We start from the raw sequence: 19896 nt of genomic DNA, 5'->3' as shown, positions 1-19896 counted from the left end.
AAGTACAGCGTTGATTTGACTGTATCCACATCCCTAGGACTCGTATGAGTGTCTTCTCTGGTATTGGTTCTGCTTCGAGGTAGACTTTTAAGCATGAAATGCTTTTAGCTCCCGTTGTCGGCAGTGTGGTGACGTCACGCCGAGACCGATAGCCAACATCCGGGCACTGAAACGAGATCATCCGGGCACTGAAACGAGAGCCTTCGGGCACCGTACGAGATTTAACGAGACTCTACGAGAGAGGGCCGTGGGGGGCCGCTTCCGCGCCGTCCCCAAGGATGGCGCTGCGGTCCCACACTCACGCATGTAAAAGACCGGCCGCTGGGCCTTCACCTCATGACGTTTGGCCCTTTGGCAGGCAGATGTATACACGATCGCGGAGTATTATAACGCGCTGCTTATACATTCTTGTCAGGCCTGCGTCTCGTCGTGTCCGCGTACGCATCTACATCGTTCTGCATTTCAATGCCGCCACCGTCACAGCCGCTTAAGCCGAGCAATAGAGCCTAATGAAGGGGAGGGAGGAAGCGTCTTGCGGAAAGCGATCGCTTTGCGAGTGATACGCCATAGCAGAAGACTGCTCGCCGCTGCCGACAACGCCATGATTATGCGGCCGCTCCCGAAAGCGACCAGGCCGCCGCGGCTGCCTACCTAAGCCCGCACTATTGCAGGCGATCGCTTCGACGCAACAAGAAGACTGTGGTGTGGTGTGGTGAAAACTAGACCCATTTCAATATTTTGACTAGTACCACCATTTCATTTCATTTTATTACCTTAAAGACCCCTCGCGGGGTATTACATAAGGGGTGGGATTAGCAGAAAATGTACAAGATAATGCCATTTGGGATCATGAACAAAAAATGTTGTTTAGATTGCTTGCAAATGATGGACAGGTGATATCGACGATATGCTGGGGAAGGCCGTTCCAATCTTTAGCTGCACGTGGGAAGGAGGAGGCTGAAAAAGCAACAGTTCGGGCACGTGGGCGAAAAACTTGAAGCGTGTGGCTAGTGCGGTGAGAAATGTATGATGCTGGCGTGATATAAGGGGCACGGTTAAGTGATGAGTAAAAGAACTTGTGGTACAGTGACAGCGTGGCTATGCGACGACGAACGGAAAGAGGCGATAGTGCTGATTTGGTTTTTAAGGCTCAAACACTGACGTCGTAGGAGTAAGAAGAATGAATGAACCTTGTAGCGCGGTTTTGAACGGCTTCTAGATCGTTTACGAGGTTAGTATGATGCGGGCCCCATATGGCGGATGCATATTCAAGTTTAGGTCTAATGAGTGACTTGTAGGCGAGCAATTTCACGTGATGTGAGGTGAGGCGAAGGTGACGTTTAAGAAATCGCAGAGTTTTGTTAGCCGATGATATCACGTCAGCAACATGTGCATTCCATGTTAGGTCATTAGATAATGTGACGCCTAAGTATTTGAAAGAAAGCCGCCGCGGTGGCTCCGCGGTTACGGTGCTCGGCTGCTGTCCCGAAAGACGCGGGTTCGATCCCGGTCGCGGCGGCTAGAATTTCTTTGGAGGAGAAATTATAGAGGCCCGTGTACTGTGCGATGTCAGTGCACGTTAAAGAACCCCAGGTGGTTCAAATTTCCGGAGCCCTCCACTACGGCGTCTCTCATAGCCTTAGTCGCTTTGGGACGTTAAACCCCAGAAACCAACCAAGTATTTGAAAGATGATACAGATTCTACGAACTCGTTAGCGATTTTGTATTGGAAGGCATGACTCTTTTTGCGACGGGTGATGGAAAGAAGCTTGCATTTGCTAGGGTTGAGGGTCATAAGCCAATCTGCGCACCACTGTTCAATTTGGTTAAGGTCCTGCTGGAGGGCTTCTTGATCAGTTATGTTTGTTACTTGGCGGTAAATTACGCAGTCGTCAGCGAACATTCCAATTTGGCAGGATACATAATGAGGGAGATCGTTAATATATATTAAAAGCAATAGGGGTGCAAGAGCAAAGCCTTGTGGGACGCCGGATGTTACAGGGAGAGGGTTGGAAGACTGGTTATTTACAATGACTGACTGAAAGCGATTTCTTAAGAAGGCCTTGATCCAGTTTTGCACGTTAGGATGAAGGTTTAGAATAGAAAGCTTGTGTATTAAACGTTGATGTGAAACTTTATCAAATGCTTTAGCGTAATCCAGAAAGATGGCGTCAACTTGAAGGTTAGCGTCCAGGTCAGCATGTAAGTCGTTGAGAAACATGGCTAGTTGTATTTCGCATGAATACCCCTTGCGGAAACCGTGCTGGGATGGATGTAAGAAATTGTTAGCATCCAAGAGGTCCATTACCTGAGAGTATATGACATGTTCCATGATCTTGCAGGGGACGCTAGTTAAAGAAATAGGACGGTAGTTCAGAGGGGAATTTTTGTCGCATGATTTGTAGAGTGGAACGACCTTCCCAACTTTCCAGTTTTCCGGAATGGGACCTGTAGAGAGTGATTGCGAAAACAATAATTCAAGATACACTGCAGTGATACATTTCGTGTTTTTTAGTAGTTTAGTGTTTATCTCGTCGATGCCGGCTGAGAAGGAAAGTTTCATTTTCTCAATTAAAGACGAGATGCCAGTTGAAGAAAAAGTTATTGCGTCCATCGGTGAGGTGGCATTAGTAGGAGGTATTCTTGGAGGCGGGTTGCGCTCCTCGGTGAAAACTGACGAGAACGCCGTATTGAAGATGTTAGCGCATTCTGTGTCGGAGGTTTGAATACCGGATGCATGAGTGAGAGTGATTGAGTGTGATGGTGCGGGATTGATGACGCGCCAAAATTTTTTGGGGTTATCGCATAGCATGCGCGGTAGGTCGCTGTTAAAAAATGAGTGTTTAGCGTTGGTGACGGAAGTCAAGTATTCTTTTTCGGCTGAAAAGTATTTCTCCCACGCTTCGGAATTGCTTTTAAATTTGGCAGCGCGAAAAAGCCGCTTCTTTTTATTCTCCAGTCTTTTTGGTGTCTTAGAAAACCAGGGTTTAGAGCGATTTTCACGAAAAGTTATTCTAGGGATCAATTTTGTGTTAGTAAATGAAGTTTATCTTTAAATATTAGCCAATTTTAGTTAACAGATCTCTAGTTATAACCAGCTTCGAAGAGTGGGAAAAAAATGCTCAGTTCATGATTAATGGCATTGTAGTTACCCTTGTCATACAGGGAGATTGTTTTCTTTTGTGTTTCATGGCGTTCGGTGCGGAAGGAAAAATCTGCTTGAATGACTTTATGGTTGCTAATGGGCTCTAAGTATGTAATGGATGACAAACTGTCAGGATGAGAGCTTAGTATTAAGTCTAAAATATTGCTCGAATCGCCTGCGATGCGTGTTGGGCTGGTTACTAGTTGGTAAAGATTAAAGTTCAAACAAACATCTAGAAAATTCCTTGATTCTGCACTGATTGGCTGTGAATGAGAACGGTTGAGCCAGTTTATTCCTGGATAATTAAAATCACCAAACAGAAGAATATGTGCGTTCGGATAAGATATCATGAGCTGGTTTAGCATATTGTTGAGTTCACGAGAAAAGTTTGGGCTAGCATGCGGAGGCCTATAACACACGCTGATTATGACGGAATGCGGTGAAGTACGGCACAAAAGCCACAGTATCCCTAAGTTAGATGGGAGACGGATGGGTCAACAAGATAATTCTGGTCCAGCAGCGATCAGCACTCCACCCCCTCGGGAATCTGTGCGGTCCTTCCGATAAACAGAAAAATTCGGCAAATCGGCAATAACTTCAGCATCAGTGATATCATTAGTAAGCCAGGTTTCAGTTAATAACAGCATACTGCTGTTAGATGATGTGACTAAGCTAGACACGCGTTCTCGTTTCGGCATAAGACTGCGAATATTAGTGTAGGTTACAGAGAACGAAAGATGATTACTTGGTAAAGTGCGGGGACGGGTATTGATTACATTTGGGGGAGGTGACCGCTGTGGTATCTCTTTAACCATCTGCGACGAGATATCGTACATGTAACGCTTAGTACCAATGTACAATGTCTTGTAGCGAAGTGAAAATTTAGCTTTTTTTGCTTTGGCGAATGCTACAAGGTGGCTACACGCGGTTTGGACAGAACGAGAGAAGTCTTCGCCGATGCTGTGGGATGTGTTCTTTAGTTTCCGGGCATTTGAGATAACATTGTCTTTAGTTTTGTAGGACCTGAATTTGGTTATTATTGGGCGGCAGCGGTCGTCAGAGTGGCGTCCAAGGCGATGTGCGCGTTCTATTTCTTTAGGGTCGATTGATATGTTAAAGCGATCCTGGCAGTGACGAATGATGATTTCTTCAGCCTCAGCATATGTTTCGGTCGCATTAGTGTCTTCAAGCCCATAAAATATTCGATTATTCCGCCGCGATCGCTTTTCGGCGTCGTCTAGGCGTGTTTCTAGTGCAGAGACTAAGCTGGCTATCTGGGCAGCGTTGGTTCGGACAGTATTAAGGTCTGTTTGTAAGGTTTTTAGGGTTTGGTAGTGGTTCTCGAGATCAGTCATTCTTTCGTTCAGATTGGAAATGGTTTGGTTTGTCGTTAGTAGTTGGTTTTTTAGTTCACCCACATCGGCGATGAGTTGAGATTGACTGGCTGAAATTTTTTGCAGCTCGGCAAGAATGGCGACAGAATCAGGACCGGGGTTAGTTTCAATATCACCGGATAACAACAACAGAAGAGAGCAGGCAAACTGGGCAACGATAGCACTCAGACACTGTGGGCTTGGTAGCTGCACTAAGAAGTAGTTTACTAGTTTTTTCAGCGAACAGGCTGTATTGTTCACCAACCTGCATTGTCAGGAAGAGCGGATTAGTGGTCTTTGCCATGGCACAGCCACCAAGCCCACGAAGTGTCGTTGACGGATGCAGCGGTTTTATAGTTGAAGATGATGATGTCGACTGTGATGGGGCGATCCAGGAGACAGCGAGGGTTGGGCAGATCCGTGGCGGCGTGTCGACGGCAGCGGTGACGTTGACGCAGCCAGCCTCAAATCCGCCGCAGCCAAGATAAATCGGTAGGGATGACGAACCCGACTGCGCAGTCGTCAGGCCAGGCAGAAATGCGACAATGATCGTGACAAGCACCTGCATTGTCAGGAAGAGCGGATTAGTGGTCTTTGCCATGGCACAGCCACCAAGCCCACCCAACCAATGTGTTATGCCCGTAAACGTTTCATGCTTACTCTACTCTCGATTACGGGAGAGGCAGATTTTTTGTCGAAGTTCTTTACTGGTAGGTACTGTTCGGCTGTTTTCCTCTCTACACCCGTAAGAGCTCAGATTTTTCGGTCGAGCATGCGAGCCCTCTTGCTTTAACGTAGTTTTCCACGCAGGTGGCCGCTTCTTGTAGCCTATCCTCTTTCTCGCCGAGTGAGCCAGTATTAGTCCATATTGTGATGTCGGCATAAATGGCATGATGGATGTCGTCGATTTCTTTTAGTTGCTACGCCAGTCCGATCATGGCCACGTTGAATAGCGTGGGTGAAATGACCGACTCTTGAGGTGTTCCCTTGCTAGGCGGTCGAAACTTCTCTGGCCGTAGTTCTCCTATACCGATGGTTGCAGTTGTGTGAATCCTGCGCCCGCAGTTCTTCAGCGCCGGGTTTCTGGCACAACGTTTTCAATGGCAACGCATGCAGCGCACACCTGTCACTACAGCCACTTAGCTTAAAACATGGTTCAGGTGTCCACTGTTCCAAGAGGGCAGTTATGCGCCTTCCCTCTGGTTGAGGTGTCCTCGCCCTCACCTCACGCTACGTATATCCTGGCATAGCAGAGCTAAGCCACTGCCAATTTCATATACACCACAAACCGCGCAGATGGCTATGCGCAATCGCTACTGCGCCTCAGAGAAGGAGAGAGAGATAAGGAGACTGTCGGCGAGGCGATGGAGAGCGCACGGCGGCGGCGGCGGCTCCGGCGGCGGCCCCGGACGCCACCCGCTCCTCGCGCATGCGTAGCTTGGCCATTCCAGAGCGCAGGGTTGAACAAAACACTAAATTTAGTGACTTATAAGCAATTAAGTATGTGTATTTTCACGCCTTTGTTTCACTTTCACGCCTTTGTTGTCTTGAAATGTGAAGATGCTTCGAACTGTATGCGTTCTCTTTTGAAAACACACAGGCCGCCAAGAACGCCTATTGGCGAAGGGTAAAAGCACGCTGTACGGTTTGTTTTATTGTTCGCTAGATACCAGCACGCAAAAACACGGTACATAGGTGCGCCGTTATCCCTTCGCCGGAACTTGAAGCACAGCGAGCACTAGCAAGTGGTGCACACATTTACCTCTGTCCTGCCAAATGCTAAGCCGAAACCGCGAGACGCACCACACAATCAAGAACGTGCACTGGGCCTTGCTCTCAGCCTCCCGAGGTGCGGCATTATAATTTCTCCTTAAATCTCCCGGCTTTAGCACTCAAGATTATTGGATTCGGTGAAAAAATTATTGGTCTTCTTGTGCACGGGCACTGACACTATGCCTAATTCATTTTTAGACGTTTTTATATCTTCAGGAACCTTCAAATTTCCGGCTCTGTGGATAACTAGGAATACGAAAAAAAAAATTTTTAGAAATCGAGTGGTTGGCACACCGCACGAGTTAATTCTAGTGTGCACACCAGTTACAATATTTTAACGCGAGAGCGTTAAGGGCCCCGTGTCGAAGAAAAGGCGGTGTCGTCGTCGGTGGCGTCGGCCGTGAGCGAAAAATCCCAGATGCATTAATTACTAAATAAAAGCGAGTAGGAAATTGGGCGAGTTCGGGATTCGAACCAGGGCCTCCCGAGTAGGAGACGAACACGCTAACCACTCCGCCACGCAAGCTCAATGGTTTGGAATGAACAAATGCGCGTCTAGTGAATACGGTGTCTTCATTCACTCCTATCTTCCTCCCTTCCCTTACGGCGCGGTTCAGGTGTCCACCGAGATATGCGAGACAGATACTGCTCCATTTCCTTTCCTCAAAAGCCAATTTACCGTCAAACAAGGGGACGCGCCGAACGGGCGATGGCGTTCTGTGGACTCCATCGCAGCGCTGCAAGACGCTGTCGCGTTTCACTCTTAAAGGCGAAGCTTAAACGTTCTCCAAATTTTTTTAATGAGCAACATAGGATAGGATAGGATAGGATAGGATAGGATAGGATAGGATAGGATAGGAAAACATTTAATGTCCAACAGAGAGAGAGAGAGAGAGAAAAACCTTATTTACACAGGGATTCGGGGCACGCCCCAGGCTCCCCGCACGACCCCACTGCACTCGCGTGTTTATGTTCCTGAGGTCCATAACACTGGCAGCACGGCCGGTGCCGATGGTCTGCACGGCCGGGTCCTCCGAGCACAGCAGGGTCTCCCAGTCCTCCCAGGTCTAGAGGTTCTCTAGGTCCCGCGGAGGAGGGTCCGCCGGGCAGAGGGAAAGGATGTGGAGGGAAGAAGCGACAGAAAGAGGGTAGCCAGAGGGCTACCCGCCTAGACGACGGCCGAAAGGTCTTGACTCTCGGCGGCGGCTTCGGCCAGTCGGACGAGTTGTAACTGAGTCGCCGGGTCGGAGCTCAGTAGTAATGTCTCCCATTGATCTTTTCTGTTTATACCTCGTCCTTCCCGGGGGGCATGAGTACATTCCCATAGTATGTGGTCCAAGGTGGCCCTGGGTACATAAGACTCCAGAGGGCTGGGTTTGGAAAGGTGTAAGTTTGTAACCGGCGCCAGTTGATGGCTTGGTATCTAGACAAGGATCTATCCGCTGGAGGAAGTCTAGCTCGTTGCAAACGATAGTGTTGTGTAATTTTTCTGTAGGTCACCATGCGATCCCTGTCTGTAAAGACCACCTCGCTCGTGTCCACCCGGAAGGAAAAGCCTCGGGCGTGGGCCGTCCATTACCAGGCAGTGATGCATGTGCTGGTGTCCAGACTAGTGTAATTTTTCGGTCTATTACATGACGGCTTAGAATTATATTCGTTAGAGGGGAGACCGGCCCCTGCTGAAATTTAGTATGGCGACTTTGGAGTCACTGATGATGTACCTCGCTTTTGTGCCTACACAAGCCAGTGCTATAGCAGCTTCCTCTGCAGTCTCTGGGTTACCAGAGAGTATGGAGGCACTTATTTTTAGGAGTTGTTTATTATTAACTGCGACGGCCATCGTGTTCTTACCATATTCAGCGGCATCCACGTATACCACGTCCTCGTCATTGTAGGAGCAGAAACGTTTCTCTAGCGCCTCTGCCCGTTTGGCCCGGCGCACTGAGTGATGAATAGGATGCATATTCCTGGGTAATGGGGGTACAACTAATTGTCCCGAATTTCTCCGAGCGTGTCAACTTTGGCGGTTGTTCTGTTATCTCGGCTCAGATTGAGTTTGTCTAGAATGGCCCTGCCGGTTGTGGTCACGGCTAAGCGTTCGATTTGGGACGTTCTTACTGCTTCCGTAATTTCTTCCAGGGTATTATGCATGCCTAGCTCTAGAAGGCGGTGAGTGGATGTATGGATGGGCAATCCTAGAGCTTGTTTCGTGCATCGCCTGATAATTCCATTTATCGTTTCCTTTTCTGAAACTAAGATCAAGGAAGGGGGCAGCATACGAGATACGGCTTACTACGAACGCCTGTACCAGCCGTAGGAGATTCTGCTCTTTCATGCCGTGTCTTCTGTTGGCAATCCGCTGTATGAGCCGTATAGCAACGTTACTAGAACCTATTCAGTTTCGCAGCTCCCCATACCGCCCAGCGAAGGAGAGTGTCCCAAGCGGCGGTCACGAGAACTTACGGCGCTGCAGTCGAGTCTTGCTCCCTGCCGGCCGCGTCGTCTGCTACGGCCGGCACATATGAGGTTTTGGCGAGCTGCATTCGCGCTCTACATGGCTGCAGTAAAATAATACTTCCATTACGGCAGCTTTTGCTTCGAAGCTGCGTGTTATCTTGAAGAAAACGTTTGTGCGATGCGAAATTAGGCTGTTAATATTGTGAAAAAATTGCAAAAACGCTGAAATGACTGTCCGTGGAGTCATCGTTGGGATACCCGCTATTGCATTCCGGTGCAAAGCAGGTCAGCATGAAGAGGCCCGATTTCACAAAATACTAAAACAAAATTCAGGGGCCACTTTGACGATCTAAAGTGCGCGAGGCGAAAGCCTTTCCACGCAACTTTGGCCGCACGGCCGTTGGCACGCACGAGGCGGCTATGGGGCGACTTGCTTTGGCTAGCCATGACAAATTGGGTCGAGACTAATTAGTCATGACCCATGAATAACTAGTCATGATTGATTAATTACGAACTAGTTATGTCCGGTTAATGACTGGCTAGTCATGACAAACAAGTCATGACTAACCAGTCAACTACTAATGGCTGGTTAATTACTAACTTGTCATGACTGCTTAATAACTAACCAGTCCTGACAATTAGTAATTGGTCATGGTTAGTCATGATTAATCCGTCATGACTAACCATGACTAATGGCTAACCAGTCATAACTAGCGATGACTGGTTAATTACCAACAACTCATGACCATTAATGACCAATTGGGTCATGACTTGACCCATGACTTACTAGTCACGATTGGTTATTGACTAACTAGTCATGATTGCTTATTGACTAACTAGTCATGTCTGGTTAATGACTAGCTAGTCATGACTAACCAGCGATAACAAACCAGTCATGACTAGTCATGACTAACCAGTCATAACTAGTCATGACTGGTTAATGACTAACAAGTCATAACTGCTTAATGACTAACTAGTCATGACTAACCAATCATGACTATTTGGGTCATGACTTGACCCATGACTTTCTAGTCATGATTGGGTATTGACTAACTAGTCATGACTAGTTGGTTAATGACTAGCTAGTCATGACCAACTAGTCATGATTGGTTAATGACGAACTAGTCATGTCTGGCTAATGACTAGCTAGTCATGACCAACATTGCTAGAACTTGGTTCTGTAACATTGGTCATGACAAAACAGTCATGACTAACCAGTCATAACTAGTCATGACTGGTTAATGACTAACTAGTCATGATTGCTTAATGACTAACCAGTCCTGACTAATCAGTCATTAGTCATGACTAACCATGACTAATGGCTAACCAGTCATGACTGCTTAATGGCTAACCAGTCATGACTGCTTAATGACTAACTAGTCATGACTAATTGGGTCATGAATAACCAATCATGACTAATTCTGTCATGACCCATGACTTACTAGTCATGATTGGTTATTGACTAACTAGTCATCACTAGTTGGTTAATGACTAGCTAGTCATGACCAACTAGTCATGATTGGTTAATGACAAACTAGTCATGTCTGGCTAATGACTAGCTAGTCATGGCCAACATTACTAACGTTGGTCATGACAAAACAGTCATGACTAACCAGTCATTAACCAGTCATGACTGGTTTGTGATTGCTGGTTAGCCATTAACAAGACATAACTAGTTAGTCAATAAGCAATCATGACTACTAAGTCATGGGTCAAGTCATGACCCAAATAGTCATTAATGGTTAGTCATGACTAGTTAGTAATTAACCAGTCATGGCTATTCATCACTGGTTAGCCATTAGTCATGGTTAGTCATGACAGATTAATGATGACTAACCATGACCAATTACTAATTGTCAAGACTGGTTAGTTATTAAGCAGTCATGATAAGTTAGTCATTAACCAGCCATTAGTAGTTGACTTGTTTGTCATGACTAGCCAGTCATTAACCAGACATGACTAGTTTGTAATTAATCAATCATGACTAGTTATAACCAGTCATGACTAGTAGACTGCTTAATGACTAACCAGTCATGACCAATGCGTCATTAGTCATGGTTAGTCATGGATAACCAGTCATGACTAATGACAAACCAGTCATGACTAGTAATGACTGGTTAATGATAACTAGTCAATCATGACTAACAGGTCATGAGTGATTAATGACTGACCAGTCATGACTGGATAGTTAGTCATTAACCAATCATGACTAACTAGTCATGAGTTAATGGCTAGTTTAAATGCCAAATGGGTAAAGTGACTTCAAATGCCAAAGGCCCTGGTTCGATTCTCAGCCTCGACAGTTTTTTTTAAGTAGTGACGCCGAAACGAGGACACATCTGCCGACACGGCTGCTAACGACAGTATGAGGCATTAAAGGCTTTCGCCTTAAAATTAACCGAGAAGCAGACGACACGTACAAAACGGCTGTCGCGAGCGCTCTCTTTAAAAAGGGCGCAACAGGGCCAGCGAGCCGCACCGAGCGGCGACGAGGGAGCAAGACTCGATCGCAGCGCCACTAGTTCGCGCGACCGCCACTTGGGACAGCTCTCCGGGCAGAGCTGTGAAACTGAGTTTGTTCTAGTAACGTTGCCGTATAGTTTGTTGCGCGGAGTTTTCAATCTTAGTTATTGCATCACCGTTATACCCGTTGCTTTGTATAATCATTCCTAAAATTCTGATTTTTTCAACATGAGGAATCTCCGCCCCTTGAGTTTGTAATTTGATGTAGGGATGGTGCTAGTTTGTCTGTGATGCAGAGGTCGATAAAAAAGAAGTTCAGACTTCTGTGGCGAGCATTGCAAGCCCCTACGGCTGACATAGTTTTCGACCTCATTTATGACCTTCTCTAGCGTATTTTCGATGTGCGCATCGTGTCCACGGGTCATCCACATGGTGATGTCGTCCGCATACATGCAGAAATTCAAGCCATCTATCCCCTCCAGCCTCTTCGGGAGCCGCATCATGGCCACGTTAAAGAGGGGAAAGTACCGAACTCTGAGGGGTGCCTATGCTACCCAAGTGTATGTCTTGAGACTGACTTTCACCAAAGTGGATGCACGCTATCCTGCACGAAAGGAAATTGGCAATGTAGTTGTACGTGCGCTCCTCGACCTTTAAAAGAGCCAGGTTTTCTAGTATCGCCTCGTGTTTTACATTATCGAAAGATTTAGCGAGGTCAAGTCCCACTATTACTTTCGCATCCAGCGACTTAGTGTTTAATATGTCATATTTGAGCTGTATCATGACATCTTGCGTGGACAAATGCGATCTAAAACCTATCATCGAATGGGATATAAGTCGTTGTCTTCTATGAAATTGCAAAAAATCTTTTGGTGCTCATTAAATTGTCATGTCATACAAACGCAACTAAACAATTTAATGAGCAACAAAAGCTTTTTTGCATTTACAGAGTTAGGTGTCAGTATTTCGTTCTAAATAAAGCATGGGCTTCTCCCTGCCATGTTTCATTTTGCGGATCCATTGCTATCAGCGTGGTGATCTCGAAACGAAGGAAGGGTTCGTGTTACCATCATACGGCGGGCTAGTGACACGCTACCATGTGACAGCGACGTCACAGCACATAAGTTTATTTGGACTCTCGATCAAAAAGGGACATCCGTCCCTCTACAAAAACAGAGACATTGCGGCAACTGATGTCGCCCTATGCACACAGCTAGCTATGTGTTGTGGTTGTCATAGGGCTTGCGTCATTGCATCCCGCTCTCCAAGGATACGGTGCAATGCGATGCAATAAAAACGTCCTGAAATTGAGCAACAGCCATGCGCTGCGCAGCCCCACGCACGCATGCGCGGACCGCTGCTTTAGCGCATTACTCTAGAAGCACAGACCATCATTACTTTATAATTCATAATATTTGTTGTATCACCTACGAACAGTGAATATGTTGGAAACTTTCCAGAAAAAAATATTCCAGAAAAAAATCGAAATTCTTTTCCAGGCTTCCCGAAGTATTGTGCAGTCTTGGCAAGACGTCACACCGCTCAAGGAAAAAAAATTCGGCCCTCTGTATTTAGGGGTTTCGTCAGCTAAAAAATAAATATTTGAAAAAACATCTTCGACCTCGTGGCTGGCTACTGGCTTCACATACACTGATGTTTCAAGCTAAATTACGAGGCTTGCATAGGAAAGTAAACTGTGCACAATAATAGAGAACGGAAGACACGAATAAAGCGGAAACGCGGACGCAGTGACTCTTTTGATAGGTAAATTTACCGGAATTGAATTGAACAAATTTTATCAGAGCAAGTTAGCTTTCTCTTAAAAAAAATATATTTGAGCCTGAGCAGGCGAAATGTACTCCACATTGAAAACAAGAAAAAAACCCGCACAAAACGGGACATAGTAGAAGAAGGGACATACATAGCATGTCCCGTTTTGTGCGCTGGTTTTTCTCCGATATGGATCCGTCCCGACTAGCCCAGCTGACCATTCTTCTACGTATTCCTCGCAATTGTCTCTTGTTATTATGTAAACACAATTTGAAAGCTCAAAATGTTTTAAAACTCTGCCTCTCCCGTAACCGAGAGTAGAGTAAGCATGAAAGGTTTACCGGCATAATGCGAAGCGCGCGCGGCCACGACGAGTGCAGCGCGTTCGAAACTGTCCGAAGTGCGTAGAGGCGAAAGCGTTTTCAGCACCACTTTGCGTATGTGACACTGGTGATGTTAACACTGGATTACGTCACACATAATTCATGACGAAGTAATGACAAATTACTGATTAGTGTGTAATGACTGATTAAGGACTAAATACTAATAAACCGCTAATTAATTACGCTTCAGCTTCGCCTTTAGGAGTGGAACGCGACAGCGTGTTGTAGCGCTGCCAGGCAGTCCGCGGAACGCCATCACCCGTTCGGCGTGATGCCTCGTCCTTTGAACGCGACGCTTTTTGAGGAAAGGAAATTACGCAGTAATTCTCTGCCATCTCGGTGGACACCCGAGCCGCACCTTACAGGAAGGTAGGAACGCCACCACCCGTTCGGCGCGATGCCTTGCCCTTTGAACGCAACGTTTTTTGAGCACAGGAAATGGAGCAGTAATTCTCTGCCATCGCGGTGGACACCCGAACCGCCCCGTAAAGCATTTCATGCTTAAATATTGTGGCATGTATGTGCTTTTTGCACGCGTTATTAGAAATCGGAAATTATAATTCCGTGCATTATCAAACGACAGCTCGACTGATATATTGCCACGTATCATTGTAGTGTTTGTTCGTTCACGCTCAAGGCTGCAGGAAAGGGCTGTTATATGCGAGACTGCAGCAGCTGCTGGGCTCTCTCCTTTCGCACGACGTTCGTGAAGGTCTTTAGAAGCTGCTCCTTGAAGGTTTCCCAGTTCGTGAGGTTAGCCTCCTCATTCTCAAACCAGACTTTTGCTGGTCCCTCCAAGGCGAAGAACACGTACCTAAGTTTCGTGGCATCGTCCCAGTTGTTGAAGAGAGCCACACGGTCGAACTGCTCCAGCCATTCTTCGGGGTCGGCGCCAGGCGAAGCGTCGAAGGTTGGTGGCACCCGGGGCTGCTGAAGAATGATTGGAGTCATCGTCTGGGGCAAGCTCATGGTAGATGTTGCTGCTGGCTTTCGCTTCCGGGTAGGGTCCGGCAGAATCCCGAACTCAGGTTCGTCCCCTTGCAGGCGTCGGCTTGCGCGGTGGACTGGACTCAGGTCCTGCGGTAGATGACTCAAAGGGCTGGCGTCACGACTTGTAGGGGGTGTCCGGAACATGGGAGGCTACCCCGCACCTCCACCAGATGTCACGTTGTAGTGACGGCAGGCCAGCGGTGAGGAATACAGCAACAAGGCTGGCAAACGAAGCTCTTTATTTGGGCTGACTTGCGCCCGCAAAATAACTGAATCACTCGACGGCGGCGTAAGCAACAAGCGTTCTCGTCAGTCGTGGAACTTCGAATGCCCGCTGCTCGTGGCATCATTCAATTTAAAGCCGGCTAGGAAACTTCGAGATAACAGGTCGAGATCATCTAGAGTAATCTAGAAACACGTAGGCGAAGCTGTTCATGGCTGTGAACAATCGAGATTAGTCCGGTCGCTTCTCGCGTCAGGAACAAAAATGATAACAGCCCTTTCCTGCAGCCTTGAGCGTGAACGAACAAACACTACAATGATACGTGGCAATATTGATAAACATTGAGAAGGCACTGGCAGCGGTTATTTTTTGCGACTCGTTTGGAGACCAACCGGCGCTTGCATGACGGTCGCGTAGGAGGGCTTAGAGAGTCTCGTTAAAAGAGGAGCATCTGTCCTCGCTCCGGCGAGCGCGGCTTCAGCCGCTTATCCGATTACTGCAGCAGCGTCCGCTCCGGCGGACGCAGTTGTTGCTGCGACGCGCGTCTTTTCTTGCCTTTTTGTCTTTCCTGTGATCTCTTACCTCTCCTCTATCTGCACGTGGCAGCGGTGGTGGCTTGGCTAGAGCCAGTAGCAGGCCCGTGCAATTTCCTTTTCATCCTTCTCTCAGTCACAACAACAACAACAACAACAAATCTCGTTAAGTCTCGTACGGTGCCCGGATGTTCTCGTTTCAGAGCCCGGATGAGTGGATCTCGGTGTCGGCGTGACGTCACCACACTACCAACAACGGGAGCTAAAAGCATTTCATTCTTAAAATTGGCTGTTTGTTAGCTAAGGTTAAGCCTGGATATACGTAGTGAAAAGTGTCATAGTCTCTGACACACATCACAACATGGCCAAACGGGTTGTTCCAAAGTCCGACGTAAACACTCTGGACACACTCGCTCTTTCACTCAGTCTTAACACGTGTTCAGTGCAGCGGTGAGTTTTTGAATCTTCTTCCATGTTTTCCTCCTTCTGCTGCTCCTCCTCCTCTGTTGAATACCAGTGGCCACAGCGGTGGCCATAGCGCGTCGTTCGGCTTCTTGCCGACGTCTTTTCGTGAGGCGTTCCTCGCGTTATTCCGGCGTTTCAGATACACGTTTCGCCTTGGCTCGATCTTTCCTCCGTTGTTCGGCGGCCAGCTCCCAGGCGGTTGTCTCTGGATCGGAAGAACTCAATTTCTCCGCTCTTCTGCGTCGTTTAGCAGTAGCCGCTAGGGTGCCTCGATGCCAGCGTCGCCGTTCAGAGTGGTGCCATCCTTTGACCACTCCAACGCCGCCTCTCACTCCCTGCGGCGCCATTTTGAATCACTGCGGTCGGTCGGGCTGGTCTCATGGAGGAAGGAAAACATGGGCTGGTCTCAATTGCTTGGTGCAAGCAGCTGAGCTTTCGTTTTTCGAGGCCCAGTGGCTGCGGACGATCGCTGGTGGCTTTATTTGTTTGACAGTGCTCTACCGCATGACTGAGGAGCTTGTCAAGTCCACCGAGGCAGCATGACGGGTTGTTGTGTGCCAATGTGCGCCGGGTCAACGCGTAAAAGGCCTACGCTGTTTTCGCTCCCCCGGAGACTCCGAGCGAAGGAAAAAATGGGAAGCTCAAGTAAAGCGGGATCAGCCCCAGAGTACATTGCTTTAAATGTTACACCTCACTGTGCTTTTTTACCACTGTGTCTCGTTCTGCTATTTCGTGGTTTGCATCTTTTTTTTTCATAATTTGTTTTCATGTTTGCGGCGAAGGCTCCACCACACTGCACAACAACATTTTCCACCTAAATCTTGTTGATTTATTTCGTGGTTTGAACCTTTTTTCATGTTTTGCTTTTATGTTTTCCTTTAAGGTTACAGCCCACGGTACATGCCCCACTTTTCTGTCCTAATGTCTTGTTTGCTTATATTGTAGTTCGTATTTTTTTCATGACCGGCAATTACAGTTGGCATTAAATGAATAATTTGCATTATCTTTTGTTTTGTTCTCTGTACCCTCTGTAAGAGGGTAGGCTGAAAAGCTATGTTACATATTTGTCTTCCTCACTAATAAAGATCAACTTTTAGGTAGGAGTTATTTTTCGAACAGCCTAACCCATCAGCACACAATTTTGTAGACAGAATAGGAAATACACGGATAGCCAACGTTAAAAACCGCGTTGTTTTTTTAACAAAATCCTCTATGGTCGATTTTTTTTTGAAAAGCGTGACTTTTCAATGTCGATTAATTCGATTTCGAATTTAAAATTTCCAGAATTACTGCAGTTTTTTAATGACTAAAATCCACCCTTGTTGAGCAGGTTTATATGCATGGTTTATTAATGAATACCGATTGGCTTGAATAAAATAAATATGAAAAAATATGTGTAGAATTGTGTTTCACAAACTGAGGAAGCGCGGGAGAGCAACCGGTGCGTATGTCCATGGCGCAAGCGAAGTGTGCATGCGAGCGCACGCAAGAACATTCGGTGATTGGGCGCCCCTCATAAAAATGAAACGAGTGAGAAACTTCCAGTAATCCTTTATGCTATCGCCAACGAGGGGTGATTCGTTTTCTTTGGCCTCGAGAAAGAAAACGCAGGAGCAGTGGCAACGTCGGTATGCGGCGGCATCATTTGTACATACCAGCGCCCACCCCATAAGCAGGTGTAATTGCGCCCTTGTGAGCAATAAACGGGCGAGCGACTCGCAGTTAACCTTTGAAAGATTAGAAAGCAAACAGACACCAGTTTTTGCGAGCAGAAGAACCGGAAACAGCCCGCGCGACGATAGCGAAACCAGCAGCAGCGCTCGAGCGGCTGACGACTCGCGGGCGTTAACAGAACGCGGGAATTAAAATCCAAAATATCGTGAAAAAAAAAGAGGCAGCAATTTCTTCTATCCGCATGAGGCAACAGCACCTGCCCGGCAACAGATCTTTAAAATATTAGCGCGTTTTTCAAACGAACAGACGTTACAGTAAATGTTCAACCTCGACCACCTGGGGCTGTAAAATTAAGTCATGCAATTACGTCTTCGACCCTCGGATGTTAAAATGGCTATTATGAGTGAAAAGATACGCAGTGCGAAGTTGATGAAAAAGACTGTTCCAGTCAAAAGCACTCTCACGCCCGCCGAAAGTAAGAGTGCGCCGTTACCGGCCGTTACACACGCTAGCGCAGCTGATCCCGTGTGATTCAATATGGCGGCGCCCGCGATGTTGTCTCCACCCTGTACGGCGGCGCTGGCATCGAGGCACCCTAGTAGCCGCACTCTCCTTGGCTTCCATGTCGAACGCGCCCGCCAGTTCTGCGTCAAGCGCATTATACACACGCGTCCCACCCTCCTCGCGCATGCGCAGTAGCACGCGGCGCATCTGTCGTAAACACGCGAACCGGCTATGGTCAGGCAGCGGCGGCGGCCGTGGCGAGGAGGCGACGCACATGCGCAGAAGCACGCGGCGCATCTGTGGGTCAGGCGGCGGAGTCGGCGACGGCTGCGGAGAGAAGGCGACGCACCTGCACCTCTCGTGACGGCACTTGGTTTTCGCACATGCGCAGAACTGGCAGCTCCCGCACACGCCAAAAAACTGCTCTGACCCGCGTAGTGTAGCTTTTCGCTACAAAATCAAAGGTCACATGTTACACCAGTAATAATCAGCAAATGCCCCACTGGGAATGGTCTCCTGCCTGCATGCCGGGCGCCGATATAGCCACTGCTCACGAACGCTGTCGAGTGACACTTCGCCCTTGCTCTGTCAGTTCTTTTTTTTTGTCCGCTGTGTTGCAGCTTAACGTATAGAAGGGCAAGGCATTCTTGAGCCGCACCACCAATCATATTTGGGTTTGGAAATGTGACAACTGTTGTGGGTAGCTGAGAGCCAGGTACAAATATATGAGTGCACTGTGGGACGCACAAATTGATAACTTACGAAGTCAATTAGTTCATCTGGGTTGTCCAATTTACTTAATATTACTGATATGCATGGATAACGTCCGGAAAGACGAGCCTTTATTGCCACGCACTTGGGAGAGTGTTTTAGAATACCTTTGGTTGATTCCATGCTGCCAACCTTAGCAAATGGTTTTTTGTTGTTTTTTTTACAGGAGGTTACCATAAATAGGTACCGGCTAAAAATACCGATCAATGTTGCTCTGATCCGAGATACGGTTGCCGCAATATTCCAGCCATAGCTCAGCAGGGATGAAACCTCTGCAAAGTATGGTTCCAAATGATACCATGCACAGCCTTGCATATAGAAGAGATTCAGGCAAAACGCGACACAAATTTTAAGTTTCCCTTCCTTTGATTTATCACGATATTGACTAACAAGTATCACAGTATTATTTTCTAAAGTGCTGGCATCATGCTCAGTAAATACAAAAGGCCAAATTAAACAGAACAAAGTAAAAGCTCGAATAATAAAAGTATTAAAATCTTTTTTTTTTCGGATCGACGGGGAAACTGAAAGCCCCTTCCAAAGTGCAGTACTTTGCATTCCGATGAGTGTACGCGAAGTTCACTTCCTGCGAATGGAAACAATTTTTGTGACCCTCCGCTTGACAAACGCTGTATCCAAATTGAACGCAGTACTGTTTTCAACAATGACCCGCGACGGACGAGGCAGTCGTACAGCGAGGCTTTTTGGGTAGCCTGGTTTCACGGTTCTGAAGGATTTGCTGGTCTCGTCGAAAATGTCTCTCTTGTATTTTAGTCACATATGTTTGTATTGTTTTTTCTATGGTATTTAGCTGGGATTTTTCATGTCAGAAGAACACGACATACAGCTCGATTCGCAGGAAGTAAACACAAGCTTTGGTAGGTGAGGTGATACCGAGCTTCACCGTTTGTCATAATATGTTGTACAATAGCCCTTCATTCTCTCCAGACAACATGCGCCGCTTAGGTCTCAAAGAAACTTTGTTACTTCTCTTTACATTGTTATCATTTCATGTCACTGCTGTCTTTAGGGACACCAGAACGCTTGGTGGAACTGCCGCTGCTTGATGTTTTCAGAGCATATTTCCTGCCTCCATGCCTTTCGGCAAATATTATTTTTCTTATGTGCGCTTAGCCATGTTTAGCCTGTCGCTCTAAGTTAATTTTTAGTAAAAGCACCGCCAGCAAATCCTTTAAATTTTTTATGCATTACGGAAAATAACTAAATATAACAAATAGCTTCTTCTGTTAATCGAGTAACAGTTTTTTCTGTTGTGCATCACAGTACTGAGAAAGATGACCAGCAGAAATTCTTCCCTTCTTGACTTCTTTCTTGTTCACAAAATTGCAATTTTATTTCAGCTTGAACAAGG

At 47.0% G+C, this 19896-nt stretch overlaps 1 protein-coding gene across 2 annotated transcripts in view; it reads left to right on the top strand.

Moving 5' to 3' along the window:
• Window positions 1-19896, top strand: part of LOC149333276 (uncharacterized) — a 52607-nt gene that overhangs the window by 5493 nt on the left and 27218 nt on the right. Inside the window, exon 1 of one of the 2 annotated variants that reach the window (XM_089556026.1) lies at window positions 13217-13303. The exons of the other annotated variant lie outside the window; for it this stretch is intronic. The gene's annotated coding sequence lies outside the window, so the exon portion shown is untranslated. Of the gene's footprint in view, window positions 1-13216; window positions 13304-19896 lie in introns of those variants that run through there. 2 annotated transcript variants of the gene reach the window in all.

The sequence above is a fragment of the Amblyomma mixtum genome, chromosome 8, assembly GCF_055824585.1.
Source record: "Amblyomma mixtum isolate Tamu chromosome 8, ASM5582458v1, whole genome shotgun sequence".
Lineage (NCBI taxonomy): Eukaryota > Metazoa > Arthropoda > Arachnida > Ixodida > Ixodidae > Amblyomma > Amblyomma mixtum.
This window is presented reverse-complemented; position numbering and strand designations above follow the sequence as displayed.